The 19,601-nt window shown below is 33.5% G+C and overlaps 1 protein-coding gene across 4 annotated transcripts in view; it reads right to left on the bottom strand.

Moving 5' to 3' along the window:
- The window catches only part of LOC142358743 (somatostatin receptor type 5-like), a 93,704-nt gene that overhangs the window by 45,103 nt on the left and 29,000 nt on the right, over window positions 1-19,601 (bottom strand). Inside the window, exon 1 of one of the 4 annotated variants that reach the window (XM_075410301.1) lies at window positions 8,501-9,138. The exons of the other annotated variants lie outside the window; for them this stretch is intronic. The gene's annotated coding sequence lies outside the window, so the exon portion shown is untranslated. Of the gene's footprint in view, window positions 1-8,500; window positions 9,139-19,601 lie in introns of those variants that run through there. 4 annotated transcript variants of the gene reach the window in all.

Genomic DNA, 19,601 nt, shown 5'->3' with positions numbered 1-19,601 from the left:
AACAATCGATGCAATTGAAAATTGAATGTGGGATCTTTTCCCAATGTGCCTCCCCTGTTTAGTATGTTTATATTACTTGCACCCCAAATCTAATGTCTAATATTTTTACATATTGATTTGCTAATTGATAATGTAACTGGAGGTTCATATTGTAATGGACGAACAAAAAAAATCACTTTTAGTTTTGGCTTTAATTTTTCAACATTAGCTGTTTTTTCAGAGTGCCTTCTGTTCTAAAATTTTTTCAAATTGAACATAAATTCTATTCCGCCCGATCGCATTCGAAAGTGTATGCTGGTTGAGAACTTATACTCACAAGTAAATAAAGTAAACAAAATATGTGAAAATACTCTACAAAAAGTTAGAAGGAAACACAAAAGTTTCAAATTGATTGATATGCTCATGGTCTTTTTTTTAACAGTTGGCAGTCATGAGAGTTGTTTTTTCGTTATTTTATTTGTTTTCAAATTCACTTGTTTGCGATAATGATCTGCTTTTATCATTTGGGCGTTTAGATGTCCCCTTTTTTAACCCTATTATTTTCACCTCATATCATTTACCCCGATTGTTTCACCTCTCCATCGTTTCACCCCCTTTTAGTTCCTTATATAGTTGGTACAGTTTGCCTTGAATATAATTTTCTATACCTTAATTTCTATTTTGAATAATTTTCAAAAGGAACGGTTATGGAAAAGAAGTTTTGGGTTAAAATTTTTTAGCTGAATTGATAAAGGGTTGAAAAGCTACGATGATAACATTGGGGGCTATGAATTGGTTTGATAAGAAGTAGGACAACGCGCAATGACTATCTCAATTTTTATTTAATGAATTTGAGGGCTTGATCTGTGCTTGAAAAAAGGAGTTGACTCAGACCTTGGTCAAATAAAACCTTCTTTGATTGCGACTCTTTGTTCTGAGCGAAGAGTCGCAATCAAAAAAAGCGAAGAGTCGAAAACAATTGATCGGCAGTGCTTCATCTAAATAACTTTGAGCAAATACATCGGTTAATTTTTGCAGCTGTAACGCTTAGAATTACAATGGATCCAAACGTAACGATGCCAGTTCTCTATTATGATAACGTAATCGCCTAAAACTCCTAATTTTATACCGAGAAGATGAGAACATGATGGGAACCTTCTCAATTGTGATCAAAATCGGTAAAATTGTCAAGGTTTTGGGGACAAGGAACGAGACATTTTCCCCCACTTACCCACTTAAAACTGAGAGATCGTATATAGTTTCTGTTTAGTCCTATCACAATAATGTACCACTTCTTTCAATTTTTTGAAGCCATAGGCGGCCGAAAAAGAATTCATTAGATCTTACCAAAACAACAATGATAATTGGTATATGGTCTCTCAAACAATATTTGTACGGATACTAAAAATTTCAAGGTGACATTTTATAGACATGAAGATTCTGATTTTTTAGTTCACTTTTCAGTAACAAAAAATCCTTATTTACTGGAGGCAAACACTTAGGGATACAAAAACATATTAAAATTTGAAAAATATGAAATATTGCAAACATCATTGTTCCGACCCCTCTTGAGGGGGGGGGGGGAGGAACTATATACTCAACTGGGTTTTTTTTTTGTTCAGTCAATTTTAGCCGATCGATATATTCATTGTAGAGAGTTGAGACTGTTATCTTTAGAAAGATTGTCCAGCGTAGAATATGGAATTAAAAAGATTTTTTTGATTTTCGTTTTTGACAGGGAGATATCGAGGTTTACACTTTCGAGAAAATAGAGTGAATTCCGTTGATTTCATTCACATTTTTCGGAATTTTTCGGAAAATTTAATGAACTTTTTCATGAAAATGTCGTTGATTTTACTTTTAAAGACAAAATACATTGTCGGCTATTTTCATTGATTTTTTTGTCAAATTCCGGCTAAAAATTTCACAAAATTTAGACTTTTTCATCAAAAACAGCACAAAATAAGTTTCTTTAGTCCACTCTGATAAAATTTGCTGGAAGTGCACACCCAAACACCACTAACACAATATTTGTAGACAAAAAAGGGGCTAATTTTACTTCAACTTCCGTTGAGAGTGCTCTGTAAATAAAACTTTGCCGTCTTTTGCTAACATTATTCGTTGATTATCAAAAACGCAGCATTTACTTTTGATTTTTTAACAAACAAAATATCTATATCAATGACATTCCAAAAATTAAATATTGCTAATAGACAATCAACACTAGCAGGACTAATTCGGTACCGAGTTTGGACCGTTACAACCCAAAAATAGATCGGACTGTTATCAGTCGGTTTTTTATAAAAAAAAAATTCGATTTATTTTTTTATATTAATTAAATAACAGAACATTTCAAATCCAAGCTCACTAGTGATAGGTCCTATTGGCTTCCTAAATAGCTTAAAATTAATTAATCTAGTTGATTGCTTGTGGTCGTTTATGATCGTTTTGGCTTTTAAAATATTTGATTTTTAAATAAAAAAATGGCTTATTGAAATTTGCCTCCGTTTTTCTCTTACTTTGGTCAAGTTGTAGCTTAGTTTCAGCAATCAAAGAGTGCTCTTTCTTTCTGCTGAAATCAAATTTAATCTCGGTTGCGGTTTTATGCCTTAAGTTATGGTTTTCTGGCTTTGATACTATTAGATTTCACAAACTTTTTTAATTTTTAGGTTTTTGCCCATTTTTCATGTTTTCTAATTTTGTCAAATTATCACGCTATTGTCAGTTCATATGTCACACTTTTCGCGTTCAAAATAACGTACAATTATTAAAATTTAAATCCTTAAAGATATAGATTTTGGTTCTTTACCGCTTCGACAATACTTTCTCGATGAATTTAAATGAATTTTTTAATTTTGTCTTTAAGTGTCGTTTTTACTTTGTCTTTTTAGTCGTATTTAATTTCCTGTACAATGACCCGGTTTCATTTGCTTTTCCTGGAAGAGTAGATGAGCCGACGTTCTGATATTAGAAGATAGATAATGGCTTTCATGACTTTGAAAACAATTGTTTTCCAAAATAAAAAAAACACTTAAGCTTCGCAATTTTTTTCCTTTTATTGTCTGTTTGTTATCTGGTCTCGTTAATTAAAGGTTTGAGATGACATTTTTTTTGTCAAATGAAGGTGTCAAAAGGGATCGGTGTCACAAAATTTAATGTTTTTAATGAATTCGTTATGAATTTACTGGCTTCGACACTGGTTTTTCACAAAAAAAAAGTATATTAATCTTTGATTTTTGTCATATTTGACGTTCTTTTTATAGACGTAAGACATGTTCTGGTTAATTGCAGGTCTCAAGGGCTTTCTTTGGAAGAATAAACCAACCTATTCAATTTTTTCATTTTGTAATTAATGGCTTTCATGTCTTTGGAAATAATCTTTTTTCCAAAGAAAACAAGTTTTACATAATCTTGCTTTTTTCTTTTTGGTCTAATTGTTACCTAGTTTCTTTATTGAGAGGTCAAATAATATATTTCACAGAAGGTGTCAAAAGGGATTGGTGTCACAAAATCTATTGTTTTAAGAGAATTCGTTATGACTACTGGCTTCCACACGGGTTTTTCACAAAAAAAAGTAAATGAATATTTTATTTTTGTCATATTTGACGTTCTTTTTATAGACGTAAGACATATTCTGGATAATTGCAGGTCCCAAATGCTTCCTTTGGAAGAATATACCAACCTATTCAATTTTTTCATTTTGTAATTAATGGCTTTCATGTCTTTGGAAATAATCTTTTTTCCAAAGAAAACAAGTTTTACATAATCTTGCTTTTTTCTTTTTGGTCTAATTGTTACCTAGTTTCTTTATTGAGAGGTCAAATAATATATTTCACAGGAAGGTGTCAAAAGGGATTGGTGTCACAAAATCTAATGTTTTAAGAGAATTCGTTATGACTACTGGCTTCCACACGGGTTTTTCACAAAAAAAAGTTAATGAGTTTTTTATTTTTGTCATATTTGACGTTCTTTTCATAGACGTAAGACATATTCTGGATAATTGCAGGTCCCAAATGCGTCCTTTGGGAGAATGGACGAACCTATTCAACTTTTTCATTTTGCAATTAATGGCTTTCATATCTATGGAAATAAATTTTTTTCCAAAGAAAAAAAAATTACAAATTTTGCGTTTTTTTCTTTTTTGTCTAATTGTTGTTTATTTTCATTAATGAGGGGCAGATAATACAGTATCGGTGTTCGCAAAAAGTGCAGTCAAATATTTTTGGGGCCAAAGTATGGCTTTTTGGCTTCCAAAGCATTTTCTGGCAAGTTTTGTTTGATTTTTAATTTGTTGTTTATTTGTTGTTCTTTTTGTAGTTGCACAAAAAATTGAATACCAAGAATTCTATAGAAGCATTGGTAATTGTAAACCTATGGGATATTTTAGTTGATTCCTAACGGTTTTCATTACTTTGAAATTAATTGTTTTCAGCGAATTTTCTAACTTTAAAGTTTCTGTTCTTTTTTGTCTAATTGTTACCAAGCTTTATTATGAACTGGTGAAAAACCATTTTTATTCTAGTTAATTCCAAGTTTTTTTGTTTATTTTCAGTTTTATCTGATGCTATTTTGACTTTGTTATTAAGTTTTGGTTTTTAAAACTGACATAAATTTTTTGATGTAAATCATGTTTGTTGTTGTTCTTTGATTTTGCCGTTCGTCTTCGCTCGCTTTCCTAATATCGGCGTATCTCATCAATCTAATGCATCATTTTTTACTCCATTGAGTTAATTGCTTTGGAGGCTATCTTTTCGTTCATACACCAGTTTTTTTTGAAAAACACTTGAATTTTTTGTGTTTTTCTGTCTGTTCCTCATTTGGTAGACAATTATGCCAAAATTGTGGATGAGCGGGGTCGGAACTTTATGTGCGATTGCACATTACCGAGCCGCCTTGTTTCTTTAAATATTTGGCACTGTAACAAATAGAAGGGCCAACGATATTGAAGAACGTCTTCGCTAAGTGTCCTTGTATAATGACAAATTTTCACAACTCAATTTACAATTTAAATTTTTTTAGTAGACAATTTGAAGTTGTCCACAGCTTAAATCAGGTTTTAATGGGCAGGCGGTGAAAGGTAATTGATGTTACGTAATCAACAAATGTGTTAAAATGAGGGGGATCGGTATCGCTGTAAGTTTTTTCTTCATTTTTGGCTTTTTCCCCACGGAATAGGCTTTGATTATCTATTCATATTGAACTAATTGCTGTAACTGGTTATTGGATTACGGATTTACTGACATTTAAAGTACATAAAAATTAACATCGAGAATAATCGAGTAACGTCTGAACTGCAAATCAGTGATTGACAATTGCAGATGCAATTATGGTTCAATAATTGGCCTGTATGCTGATTGAAGTCATTTTGAAGACGTGTCTGAGTCGGCTCAAATCAATTTACAGACATAAGAAAACGTTGTTCAAGATACTCGAACATCTGACCCTCAGTTTTGAAACCGTGTTATATATAATCTGAGCCAACAAATAATTGAACTCTTTCCAGGTTCAGGTCAACAACCAAACCTACCTCCTAGACCATTCGAGACCAAAAGGACCTCTAAATTTGATCACTCCGGGTCAAATTGACATCTGGTTAACAGACAAAGTGATCACTAATGAGACTGTCTATGGGAACTGAACCAGGGTTGACGCTGATAGCGAGATTCCTTCCCTTAACTATGTTGAAAATCGAAACTTCTTGCAAGTAAGAAAAAAGGAATAACAGTAAAAACATAATCCTAGTTTACAATCTTGCACTTCTGATTTCCTGATGCTGCTCAGTACGAGCTAAAAATGCACTCTTTAATTTTTTTACCAAATTTTTTAAACCAGAGTCTTTATTTTAGCGCATTAAAGCTCATCTGATTACGAGACTGGGATATAAGGTGGCCGTTGGTTTTGAATTAAGGATTTTGTAATTCGTGTAGGAGTAGCCCGGACTGAAATCGCATTTTTAACTTTGACTCCTTTTGTTACTCCCGGCATAGTGATTTGCTCTTCAATAAATCAACGGCTGACTGTCATGCTGGAGTGCAACAGAGATCAATTGGGTCCACTTTTGTTTTCTCTAACAATTCGGCTTCTCATTAATAAAAGAAAATTACCAAACCTCATGCAACACTGCTGGAATCTTGATAACGAATTATTGCAGGAACTGAGCACTATCTGTGTAAAGCGTTAGAAATTCTAAAAGTATCAGTAGCCGAATGAAGTGCGGAACTCAGTAAGGATAAGTGCAAGCTAAAATCAGTCGCAAGCATGAACGGAATTGATAGTTTGATCAAGATAAAAAGCTTAGATGGAACTGAAACTTCAGGAGCTGCTATGTATTCTGATGCTTTTAATATCTATTGCTTACTAAAACGCGTTATGAAATTGTGGAATTTCTAGCCAACTTACCATATTTGAAGGATGCACAATCTAATCTTAATAGTTTTCGTTATCGTCCTGTTGCTACCAAATTGGTCTACAAATGTGAATCAATCCGACGTACGAAGATTCATATAAAAGCCTTCCAACCCGCGTTTCAGTTCAGCGCGCAACTTTTGAAAGCATTTTGGAAGTTTTTGTTGTGAGATATTTCGGGAGATCAAGCAAGATCATTAACAAGCAAGATCCAGTTAACAAACCGGTGTTCGGATGAGAAGATCAGCTGATCAACTTTAGGCAGCATTTAATGGCTCTGATTTCCGATCCTCTGTTTTGGTAGAAAAACAGGCCGCAATCCAATTGAAGACATCTCGTCTGTTATAACAATTGAAAAATTATCTGAAACTTTGACCGCGCATCACTCGAAATATAACTTGATATTTCAGCTCATGAAAACTTGTTTAGAAGACAAAATTCCACTAGATAAAAATATCATTTACTCTTTCTTTCACTACCACAATCAGGTGCCTGGTTTACTGTGGCCCCATTCCAGCTCTGGGGCTACATTTATGTGCGAATGAGTACCGTGTTGCTCTTAAAAATCGACCGTGTCTTAATTTGTACCAAAATGAGAGAAAATGTCCACTTTATCAAGCTGGGACCCTAAATGTAAAAAGAGATCAAGCCGTGTCATGCCTTGGTATGGTAGATATGATCGCTCGTCATAGTTTCATACGAGACAATTATATGAGCTTGCTCAGGAGGCCAATTGTCCCACATCAGTGAGCAGAAAAGTTTACTATCTGACCACAACTTTTGACCGGGCGACATATTTCCACCTGTCTGGAAGGCGGCTCGGCCAGCAGCTTTGTATGTTACCGTAGCCTCTATCTTTCAACCAAGCTTTTTTGCAATTAAAGCGGAAACAAGTGGTTCCATTTTATCGGCTGCTGCAGACAAAAAATGGGAATAATACGCTAGAGAATTTGCAAAGTTGGATTTGATTTCATTCCTTTGGCATTCAAGTCGTTTGAGGTGTTTTCAGAAACAGTTTGTAAGACGTATCTAACTATTCTGGTTGATAATAGAAGTTTTGAGCCTGAAGAGTTATCTGTAGCTAAACCAGGTTATCTTACGCAGCCTTTGCTACAACAATCCGCGGGTCAGCAACCATGCTGATTGCTGAAGATTCGAATTTATAGGCACATACGAATCGAAAGATAACATTTGAATCCTTGTCTTACACTTAGATGGGAGTACTCGTCAAATATTGTGTCACCAACCAAATACTGATGAGTTTTTAACGTCTCATCGAATGAGAGAGGAACTCATAACTTTATTTCTCATCGTATGGATCTTAAATCAGTGGCCACGAATGTTTGCGAGCGAGTGCAGAAAAAACTCAACGATTCATTCAAGATGATAGTGAGAAGGGTTCTATTGATGTTTCGGACGGAAAAATTTTTAAAAAACAATGATTGGTCGAGAACCGGACTTTACCAGTTGAGTTCATCGTTTTTTATAGAAGTCACAAATCATAGTATTTTTCCCCTCTGTTTTCCAGCCTGCACATCGAAAAAAAATCTTAAAAAATAATCTCAAGGCGAAAAAATCATCACAGAATGTGGTCCAAACTGAGCTTCGGGACTTTTTGTGAAGCTTTATGAGTACTAAAAAATTTCATTTTAAGAGGCGAAATACACAATGCTCTGAAATATTGCGTGTTGTTCATCTGATCATGACAACATCAGAAACCGGGTAAAAACGGACGCGAATCGAAAACGGGCTAAGGTCTAATCATGGCTGATTTTTGTCTGGGTCAGTCTGGCCATGGCTGAATATAGTCTTGATGGGACTGATCATTAACGCACACCTCGACCTGGGCAGTACACTACCTAATCACCAGGTACACCAACATAGCTCAAATAATTTCGCCAAACACTAAGTTTTCTCTAATCAGCTCATGTCGACGTTATCATTTAATCAATCTCATGGAATCTTAAAAAACGAAGCGCTACTTTCGACCAGGAAACAGAACATTTATTTGTTTGAAAAGATATTAAAATTTGTTGTCTTTTTGGATTACCCGATTCTGAAACCGCTCACTTAATCAAATTTTCAGGTTTAATTTTTCAGAAAACAGATTGCTTACCTGCGGAATTGAACATCTAAATCACAAAATACGCTATATTGTATCCGCTAAAAATTGGAGATCAATTCTGAAATTGGAAAAGTATTGGTAAGTGAGGACAATATGGGCGCTATGAGTTGAAAGGAAATGACGGTGGGCCCAGATCAATCATTGGGACTGCGTCACGCCAATTTGTGATTGCCCACGTGAGTGTGCTCCTATTACTTCCTATACCCTCAAAGTTGCATAAATGGCAACATATTTGGGGCACTGATGGCTCTCATTTTCCGTTGGCTGGTTTGGGACAAACAAAATGAAAGACGACAGAATCAAAGAGCGACTTTCTTCTCAAAGTTTAGTCCTTAAAGCGACGGTTGGGTTATTTCTGTTCCATTTAAAGAGTTATATTATTGATGAGCAGAGATAGACAGAATTTTTGGAATGGAAAATGAAGTACGTCAATGCTTTTTTTTGTAATAATAATAACCAAAGGATTATTTAATCAACTTTCTTTACATAGATTTAAAGACAAAAAGCTAGGTCAATTGAGTAGCTTAACTCCGCTTTAATATCTTGAAATTAGGGTTATCAGCCAACAATATTAGCCATCAGAGACAACAATTATCAATCGTTGCTTTCAATAAAACTAACTAAAAATCAAGATGATTCTAATTATAGCTCAAGCGATGAAAACGGCTGTAGAGTAATGTAGCTTTGACTTGAAACCTTTCATTTAAGTATGCAACATATTTTATTTTGAAATAATTGAGCATTAGAACAGGCAAGAAAAACATTTGAAACAGATGTATGCATATTTATAAATATGATACTCGAGGTGAACCTTTTATGTGTCTGCTCCTTTCGAACTGATAATATTCAGTTGGCCCCAAAAAAAGAACAATTTGCATGTGCTGCTTCAAAGAAACAGCGTTTTGCTTTTTCGAAGAAGCCATTAGACGGAAAGATATGAATGGATTTACAGTTAAAAGGAGTCTCGGTAAAACAAGTAAATTATATCTCAAAAGCTTTACAAATGGCCTACGCTCTAAAAAACTGATGATGATGACCTTTGATTATGTCTGTCTAGTGTAGTCTAGTTTCAATTTCGTCGATAACCGTGTCACAGCTAACCTCGGCATCATCAATTAAAACCTACATTTTTCCTACACTAATGAGCATTAAGACAGGCAATGAAAAAATCATTGAAAAAGATTTGCTTATTTATAATAACATTACTCAGGATAAACTTTTTGATTGCTTGATCTTTTTGACCCAATATCTTTAATTGGAACTAAAAAACAGTGTGAATGTGCTGTTTCACAGATATGGCGTAATTGTCGTGTTCGATAACACGGGTCAAAAGAATTCAATAAGTTGAACTTTAAACTAAAAATTGGATTCCAAAATATATAAAATTTAGTTCGTATTTATAGTAGTTATCTATGCGAAAATATACAAAGAAAATTAAGATTACCTAAAAAAAATTTACTTGATTGACATGTGAATAGATCTTAGTTCCGAATCCCAGAGGGGACTTTCTATTTTCATCATCAGTTCATGAGAATCATATATGGCCTAGATACAATCGAGTTCATTAATTGGAGGTCGGTGAATGTAAGAATCAGGTTTCTGTGGGTGGGAGAATCTATTTCTGACATCTGATTGATAGGTCAATAAGATAATGATAGCGCGAAGTCAAAATCAGAATCGAGTTTAAATTTGTGGCCCTTGCTTATCGACACAGGAACAAGTTCGTCAGGTAAATTCTCCTTTCGTTCTTTGAAACTTTAATAATGAAAACTTTTATATTTCTTGATGTTTCTTTTAAACCATCACAGTAATAATTTTCAAAAGAAACAATTTGACAGAAAGTAAAAAAATGAAAAAAAATGCTCCAGGACACAAAACGACACTAGAAAAGCTTGGAATACATGATTTATAGTTAGTTTATTCTCTTTAAAGTATTTTAAAAATGAAAAACAAATTAGGACCAATCCACGCAAGCCTAAAACATTGAAACAATTTTCATTCATACAAAACTTGTATTACAGTTTAAGAAACTTCAGACGATGTGGTACAGATCACGTGTTTCACATAACTTGGTTGACAGATGATTGTTGCGGTGATCTCAATGATAAACGCGGTTGATTTCACTTAACATAATTTGTTTTGACGAAAGGGTCCCGGGAATTACGTTCCTTGTATGATGAAAATATGTCATAATTTCATCAAAAAACATTGAAAAAAAATTAACAAATTAGTTGTGTGTAAGAAAATGAAAAGCAATCTTAAAAAAAAAATAAAGTCTAATTAATTCAATTGCGAAGCTTCTAATTTCAAATACTGTTATAAGCAAAATAGCGAGTGGCTTTAGGACAATAAATGCTCAAAAACAATTTTCCATTTGGATTCAGATATTGGTAGGTGCACTTATTTTCGAGTTTTAGAGTAGTGATTTCTATCGTGCGGCAATTTGACTCTTTATTAGCCTTAAAGAATTATCCGTATTAGTCGTGTATTCAGGTAATTATTTGACAAATGTTCATAAAAAGGATATATGAGTTTTTTACTGCATAGATGCTGTTATTTTAATTGATAACTCAACTTTTACTACTACCTTTTTAAGATTTTGGCAACAGATTTTTGAAAAAAAAATTTAACGATTTTGTAAACTTTGACGGCAGTTGTTGTTTTGTGTTTTCACGCTGCTTTAAAAAATTTCTGAAATTTATCAATGGCATTCTATCGAAACCTATGTGAACCTGTTTTGTTTTGGTTTCTTAGTCAAGTTGTTGTAATGTTTTTGTTATTTGAAACTATTTGTTACTTTGAAAATTTAGAGAATAAGTGAGTTTTGATGACAAATGTTGTTTTATGTTTAATTTCACCACTTAGTTCGATACAAGAGAAAGCTCAACGGCTGCTAAAAATAATTAAACAAATTTATTTAAGGGCTTTTGTTAATGGTTAAAAAAATTCTGTCTTTGACAACAGTTACTTCAAAAAATAAGTTCTACAAATTATTTACTTTTGAGTTCCACAAGATAATTTTTAGCATTTGTTTGTTTTTTGTTGTGTTACTACTTGTTTTCAAGAACAACCATATTTTTGAGCTCATAATGAAGTTTAATTTTTTTTTCATATGATTAAAAATCGTATTGGTGAAATTCATTCTGTCTGAAAATAGGATTTTATTTTATTTGTTTGTTTATTCTGTCGCTTTATCACTTAGTATGATTCTCCACAAGTCCAGATTGACTTCGAGGAAGTTGTAGCTGAAATTATTGAATGTTTTTAGTTGATTTTTGACTTTCTTGCAGTGATATTAATCGTTCTCAAATTTATTAACAGGCGTTTGAAAAAAATGTGTCCCAATATACGGTATTTTGTCAACTTTTGAAGCTCTTTAGTAGTTTCACTGGTGTTTTATTGGTTGTTTGACTTTGATATTATCTGGTAAAAATTGTTGAAAGTGGGTTATCTTGGTTTTGATCGTAATTGTTGTTTCTTGTCTCTAAATCTCAACAACAGCAGTCAGAAAATCCTTCTGCTATTTTCTAATCCTTTTATTGATTTTAATTTTAGGCAAAAAATATTGACTAAAAGACCCATTTACTTTCGAACCGTTTTGTTTTGTCGGGCAGTTGCTTTGGCAATGGAGTTAGTTTGAACATAGATTGTCTTAACTCATATCGCTCACTAAAAATTGAATTAAGTTGATTTTTAATCTAGCATTAATTTTGATGTTCTGCAACTGTTGCTAATTTCTTCATTTTGTGGCTCAGTGGAATTAGAAACTGATGTTTGCGATTTTCTCTATTAAAACTGTATGGCATGACCAACGATTTCAAAGAATACTTAAATGTTTTCATCACTGTTGTCGCTATTGGTTTTCCAAAACTTTCCAAATCGTTATTTTGTGATTTTTTTGAGTGAATTATTTTTATTTGTCGTTTTTTAACATATGCGTTTTTCAGAAAGTCTAAAAAGATTTTTGTAATTTTAGCGTCAATAATATTTGAAAGGATAAGTTTCTCTTTTTCATTTCTTTTTTCTTATTTTGACTTGTTGACTGGCAAAATTGTTGTTATTGTAGAATGCATATAACCAAGTCATTTATGTACTCAATTCCCTAGATTAAAATCGAGAAAATTTTTTCTTTGTTTTTTTCTCCGTGTCTTTCAAATTTTGTCGCAACTATCTGATCACGCAACAAACAAGACCAAACAAACCACTCAGTTGAATTTTTTGCATATCGCTATTTCTTATTGTATTGTATGCGTTGTTAGAGCAGTCTTTTAATAGGATCGGTCGATTTATGCAGCTTTCCTCATATTTATCCAACTTGGGTTTTGCAATCCCAAGATTTTGCAATATTTATCCAACAAGATTTTGCAATCTCAGTATATAGATTTATGGTTGTGCGCACAAGCTAATTTATTTTAAGACTAATTGATTGTTTATGATTTTTTTCTGCTTAAAATGTGGTAGCGTTGATTTTATGTCTTTCAACGAAACGATTTGCTCAGTTCATTTTTAGTTCTCACTAGTGAAATAGCAACAGATCTCACGGATATTGACCTTATTTGTATACTCGCCTGTTCTTATTTGAGAATCTATCAAAAGTTAAGTGACTAACTTGGCGCACTATCTTTTTGAAAGCTTCTTATCACTGCTTCACGTGGTAGACATTTAAGCTAACAGTTTTGTTTAGCAGTGTCGGAACATTAGCGCATAATAGCAAGCCTCCTGGTTGTCGTTATTTGAGTCATCAATTCTTTAACAAGGTTTTTAACTTCTTTAACTGATTTTGTGCTTGGTTTTTTTTTTCAAATAATAGCTCCAACAAATAGTGAAAAAAGGAATCGAAACGATTTGATCTAAATCTTTTTGTGGGGTCATCTGAAAAATATGGTTTCCAATTGAAATTAATAATTGTTAAGCTTTTTGCTTCAAGAGTATGTATATTTAATTTCAAATTAACTGCGTGATTAAACAATTTTTGAAAAAGTAGTAACCTTTCTATGTGATCATTCAAGTATCGAATTGTACCTGAACAATACTGTCATTTTTATAAGCGACAGTATATGCGTTAATTTGTGGTTCTTTCAGCAGGAAATTATAATGTTTGTGTTTCAAAAACATCGAGGCTTACTTAATTCAAGTGATTGAAGGAGTTTTCCAGATTGTTTGCTTCTTTGTAACATTCTTTGCTTATAGCAACAGATTAATTTCATGTGAAAGCTGTTATCTTAACATTCAATAAGTTTTTCTTAATTATGATCTTGCTCTTGAATATCGACAATGATTAGTCTAGCAGTAGAAATACTCGACGTATACCTCCAACCAATCAGAGACTGAGAAGACACTATTCTCTTATATAAAGCGCATGCAGCACTAACTCTAGTCCGTCTGTTAGCTTAGATACACCATGTGCATACACTTGACTCCGGTGCTAAACTGTATTACCACCGTAATAATAGAAGGTTATCGTCTGTGTCTTATTGATTCGGTTAGTCTTAGACATATAGGTAAGCTTACTTCGCGCGCAGAAATATGTAACCCTACCTCTTGATACCTTAAGGCTGTAAAAGGAGCCCATCTCCGGTCTGCCTTATCTGGTGCGACCAGTGATTTAACAAAATCCAACCGTAAAAAAACTCACACAGAACACACTATTCTCTCTTGAGAAAAAATTTAGAGCTAGTTTATAAAACTTTATACTCTTTTTGAACTTCAAATTTACAAAAAACGAGGAACACAATCCCAACAAATAGTTCAGAAAATAACCTAAATAGATTAAAATTAATAAAATGAGCAGTCACACTTGCCAAACGTCATCAAAAATGGACACACATTACGAAGAATTACAATTATTACAATTAGCCGTTCTTCCACAACAGAACAAACGTCTCATGAGTGAATTCCTACCCCTTAAAATTACCCCATATTAACATCAAGACGATTTAAATTTACTTCTGAATGCAGCAAAACAACTGAAATAGCGCTATTTTGCAGTAGAGCGACAGTCTCTCCTCTCGTTACCGGACAAAGCTCCACAAGTCTGACGGACCGCTTTCCTTTCATATTTAATAGAATTATACGGAGTTCAACTCACAAAAGCTCAATTCTTTTTATTTGTGACCCTCTCACAAACACTTATATCTCATTCAATTATGTCGCTTTTTCTAATCCATTATCAGAAACACTATTTGAATGCCCTAACGGAGTATCGACACAATTACAACCCTTTGAGAGAGCTGGTACATTTAGAATATCATCATTTGAATTTCTAAAAACCCTAGCGGCAACACAAAAAACCGCTGCTCTACAATCACGAAAAAGAAAGTGTGCACAAAATTGCTAGAGGGGAAATAGAAGGTATCACTAATCCTATAAAACATACCTAAGCTCTGCCCAAGACGCATATTTATCACCAGAGGAGATATTAGACTCCCTCACACTTTTATACTTGTATATTCACAGATTTTGGAAAAGGTTAGTAAGACATATTTTTAAGGCTAAAAAGCTTATTGTTAGCACATACCCTCAACTACCAGAAACATTACACTATATCTACGATCCGATTTGATTTCCAATTTGGAAATACAATCTGAAACTATTCAAAAGCTAAAGATTGATCAGAATGATATTGAAATTAAAAATTATAATGCTTAAAATCAATCATTTACATTCACAAACAGTACAGAGTATACAAATACATCCTAGGAAGCATCACCAATAGAGAACATGGATACTATAATTTATTCACAACCGGTGAACCCTAAATTAAACGAAACCATTTTACAATTTTTTCAATCCATACAGTGACTACTCTTTCACTAATAGATCTTGAAAACGATAATAACAATAATAACTATAAAAACAACAAAAAAAATCACGAGGTAGTTAATATTACCACTAATAACACAAATTTTTAGGAAAGTCACACAAATAGACAACCTGTGATTTCAACCAAATTGGCACAAAATTCGGATCTACTAAATACAACTCTTCCACTACTACCCAATATAAACAAAACTTTAGCACGCTTTCAGAGACAAAATTCAGTACACGTTAACACTGAGCCTGACATTTTAAACACATCTAGTCAACCAGCATCAAAAAACAACCAGAATATTCATTTAACCCCCCAACAATTAGTAAATTTTGTAAGAAAATTTAAATCACAAAATACTCAACAGACAACAAACGCACCAACTCCTTACTATTTGCAAGCAGCGTCTACACAAACACCTTCAGAAATTGTTAGGCGCAATGCACAAATGATATACCTTTACTTAGGAGGCTCAGTACCCATGCAGCAGTCTTTAAGAACGTTTGATGTTAATGACCCCACATAAAATACAGAAAAGTTTTTCAATCGCTATCACAGCGAGCATGGTCATGACAGCAGTAGCTGAACAAATTGATTCACCGTACCACGAAGCATAGGTTCTTAAACGAAACGCTATGATACAAACAGCCCAAAATGGCCCGGCACAGCAATGGTACTCACATTTACCCCTAGAAAAAAAGAACTGGAAGGCCTTCTGCCTAGAATTTCACAAGACTTTTGACAGCCAACTGTCACAAACATAAGCGAAGATACTCCTAAAAAGCTTAACAAGTGACTCGGGAGAAAAAATATAAACAATAGCACTTCTATTTGAACAAAGGGTTAGGAAAGCAGATGTTAATAAGGCTCCAGATAAGAGAAATGCACAGATGAATGACGCACTTGTTAGACCAGTAGATCCACAATTAGCTAGAATAGCTCTGAAAAAGATTGGTAACCACAAATCAACAGGATTGGAACCACAGCTTCCATTTGCACAATTGTTTGACAAATATTCACTAGGAAGACATCAATAGAAAACATATAGACAGACAAAAAATAATAGCAATTTCCACTCTATCTTCATCCATAAAAAATGTATCTATGGATAAAGATAATCTCACAATAGATGATGTACGCACTATGGATCAAGATATTGAAATTGGTATCAATGTAGTAGGGCACAAGTACTCAATTGATCCGATTTTAAAGGGAAACCAATATTCCTTAAATTTTGTAAAAAAAATGTTCACAATCGGGACACAGTAGTTCCACTTGCCCCTAAAAAAGATACATAAAACCACTGGAAAAGCCTTAATTTCAAAGTTATTTTTTTAATCAGGCAATGAAAGGAAACCAAAATCTTCCAAGCCGTAGTAGGGTAACTCGAGAATCTTCTCGACATAGAAGACCGAATAAATCCCATTTTCAAACCTAAAACCATAATATGGAAATAGTAACCTTGAACCACCAAGCAGAACGGGTTCCCCATTCCCGATAACACAGACTTTTCATAAAAAAGCAAACTTTAAAAATAACACTAACACTATCGTAATTGTAGACCACAATCACCCAATTACAGTAGAGATGGAAATCGTTCACGATAACCATTTTCACGTAAAAGCCTCCGAAATGTACGAAATTACATTAATTTCGTTCTAGACCAAGAACAAATGGACGACACAACGTCTAACAAGGAACAAATGGAATCGCAAAATGTCTCAGAAGAACAACTTTTAGAAGAACACTTTCATGATTTACTCTTAGAACTCAACCGAGATACACAAGACGAGTATTTTGACTGTCAGGATGAATGTAACACTCTCAAAGAGGAACACATTGTGTACAACTAACATTTGGATGCTACCACTTAAACTCTTTACACAACAGAAAGCCGACCATAAAAAAAACTTTCCCCACCAGATCTCAAAATTGATTTGTAATTGCCCCGGGAGCTACAGTTAACGTATTAAATAATGATACTTTGAATAAAATTCAAGAATAACACAAATTGCAGTTGAAGGTATCAAACGCAGCAAATTATTCTAACTTACAGTCAAACGGAATTGTAAAACTTACCCTTTATCCAGATATAACAGAATACAGAACTCATCAAAGCATTAACTTTACAATTACTCTCCACGTTTCGAACACTAAGTTTAATATTTTAGGCACACCATTCCTAAAAAATAACTGGAAACAAAAAAATGTGTATCTCACACATTAGAAGTCAAATTATGAAACGAGGTTATTCAAATTCTTTGAATCTTCCCCAAAACCAAAACCATAATATTCACGATTATCTCCAGTTATTGGAGTTCACTCAATATATTTTAAGCCTTTTGGACATAGATTCCTAATCTACTCACTTACTGAATACGAAAGTAAAAGCAATTACGCAAATGGAACTATAAAATAAAAATCTGATTTCTCAATTATACCTCTACATAAAAATATCCTTACCAATCCTTTTTTCAAATCCTCATCCATTATCATTTAAATCAACCACTGACACTTATAAAAGGCCTAATGGGATATGCACAACAAGATATCTCACTTTTAGACCTACAAACCAAGAGATGTCACATCATTGACCTCGTTGACTTGATGGATGCCTATACCTCTAATTACCTTACACACAGTACATCAAAAACACTTAAGAAATTATATTACTGAAATTTCACCAAGCAGGCCAATATCAAGCACAACAAAAAACATTTCAAATACCATTTGACTCTTCTAAGTTTACAAACACAGAGAAACGTTTGCTCCAAATGTTCCAATTTCGAACACACTAATATGAAACACGCATAATTTGAACAACTAGCACAACTCCTAAATCAAACTCAATCTGAATATTGTTATGCCACGTCTACCACGTCTAAATTCGATGTAGGGCAAATAATGGTGGAACTCAAGCTACGTTTAAAAGCAACAGAGGTGTTCAAAACGCAACGAGCCACTCGTATACCTTCACAATATACAAGAACGAGTAAAACACTTATTCGACATACTAACTTTTTTTGCAATAATTGCACCGGTAAACACAAATTCCCTTACTACAAGGCACACTTTTATGAATACATTTTTTATCCACAAAAAAGCAGAATCACTTAAAATTGTCTTACATGCCCGTCAACTAAATACAATAATTGACGAAACAATGTGTGGTTGGCCAATAGAACTAATACAAATTATACACACACTGATAAAAGGACCAGTTTTCTCAATAGCCGATATGAACAGTGCGTATAACCAAATGCCACTGGATAAACCCTCACAACGACTTACCAATTTTGTTATTAAAGGACAACAATACCGTTTTAAACTATTGTTTTACGGTGTTTCTATCAACCCAGCCGCCTTCTCATACTTTATGAGCAGTGTATCTAAACAACCAATACGTCAAAAAAATCATCGCGTATCTCGACGATGTTTTTATCTAAAATACCACAACAGCCAGAATGTTACAGACACTAGACAATTATCACCAAGTTCTCAAAAATGGGAACTTTAAAGCTTCTCCAGTCGAATCTTTTTTTTCTTAGAATCAGTTAAATTGTTACGACTTCAAATATCCACATACATCCATTTGAATCCAAAACTTATGGCTTTTACCGTGTCTCTAATTTGTAAATAGAATGGTCTGAGGTTGACTTGAAAATTAAAGACATGTTTAGAGATAAAGGATAAATATCCACTCTAATTTTCGTATTCCTTTCTTGCTTTTTGGTGGTTTTAAATAGTTTGATAAATAGAGTTTTACTATATTTAACTAACTATTTAAAACTACCAAAAAACAAAAAAGAAATACGAATAATAGATTGGATTTTTATCCTTTATCTCTAAACATATCTTTAATTTTCAAGTCAACCTCAGACAATTCTATTTACAACTTAGAGACACGGTAGATTTAAATGGACAGTAGAACTCCAGCAAACGTTTGATATAGTTTAAAAGGAACTTACAAACGGAACACTACGTCTTGCAATTCCAAACTCGACAAAATTTTTTATAATTTGTGTGTTGCCTCGAACTATAGCATTTGAGCTGCACTTCTGCAGAAAAATCAATTGGGAAAAATGAAACCAGTATCTGCAAATTCTCGCCTATTCTCCACTACAGAACTCAGACTTTCAACCATTCTTCGCGAATGTTCTGCAGTAATCTCTGCACTTTCTGAATACGAACTCCTTACCCAAGGGTCACCACACTCTATTATCCTATACACTTTGAGATACTCCTTACCCTTTGAGAGAGCTGGTACATTTAGAATATCATCAT

The sequence above is a fragment of the Convolutriloba macropyga genome, chromosome 2 (genome assembly GCF_964194025.1).
Source record: "Convolutriloba macropyga chromosome 2, txConMacr16.3, whole genome shotgun sequence".
Lineage (NCBI taxonomy): Eukaryota > Metazoa > Xenacoelomorpha > Acoela > Convolutidae > Convolutriloba > Convolutriloba macropyga.
Note: the sequence above shows the minus strand (reverse complement) of the source record. Positions and strands in the feature narration are given on the sequence as shown.